This window comes from Scyliorhinus canicula, unplaced genomic scaffold, assembly GCF_902713615.1.
Source record: "Scyliorhinus canicula unplaced genomic scaffold, sScyCan1.1, whole genome shotgun sequence".
Lineage (NCBI taxonomy): Eukaryota > Metazoa > Chordata > Chondrichthyes > Carcharhiniformes > Scyliorhinidae > Scyliorhinus > Scyliorhinus canicula.
In genome coordinates this window covers 12702-13678 of record NW_024055512.1, presented here as the reverse complement: position 1 = coordinate 13678, position 977 = coordinate 12702, and positions in this window count along the sequence as shown.

Sequence of the window (977 nt, the reverse complement as noted above, 5' to 3'; positions counted from 1 at the left end):
GTACAGATCAGGATGTGGAGGGATTGAGTTTGTACAGACTAGGAGGGAGGGGGAGTGAGTTTGTGGAGACCAGGAGGTGGAGGGATTGATTTTGTGCAGACCAGGAAGTGGAGGGATTGAGTTTGTGCAGACCAGGAGGTGGAGGGAGTGAGTTTGTACAGGCCAGGAGGTGGAGGGAGTGAGTTTGTACAGACCACGAGGAAGAGGGAGTGAGTTTGTGCAGACCAGGTGGTGGAGGGAGTGAGTTTGTGTCGACCAGGACGTGGAGAATGTGAGTGTGTGCAGATCAGGAGGTGGAGGGATTGAGTTTGTACAGACCAGGATGTGGAGGGATTGAGTTTGTACAGACCACGGGGTAGAGGGAGTGAGTTTGTGTAGATCAGTAGGTGGAGGATTTGAGTTTGTGCAGACCAGGAGGTGGTGGGATTGAGTATGTACAGACCAGGATATGGAGGGAGTGTTTGTACAGACCACGAAGTAGATGGAGTGAGTTTGTGCAGACCAGGAGGTGGAAGATGAGAGTTTGTACAGGACAGGAGGTGGAGGGATTGAGTTTGTGCAGACCAGGAGGTGGAGGGTTTGAGTTTGTGCAGACCAGGAGGTGGAGGAAGGGAGGTTGTGTAGACCAGGCGGTGGAGGGATTGAGTTTGTGCAGACCAGGAGATGGAGGGTTTGAGTTTGTGCAGACCAGGAGGTGGAGGAAGGGAGGTTGTGTAGACCAGGTGGTGGAGGGAGTGAGTTTGAACAGGCTAGGAGATGGAGGGACAGGGTGTTTGTACTGACCAGAGGTGGAGGGAGTGGATATTTGCAGATCAGGAGGTGGAGGAAGGAAGGGGGATTGTGCAGACCAGGAGGTGGATTGAGTGAGTATGTGCATAGCAGGAGGTGGAGGGTGTGAGATTGTGCAGACCAGGATGTGGAGGGATTGAGTTTGTACAGACCACGAGATAGAGGGAGTGAGTTTGTCTAGACCAGGA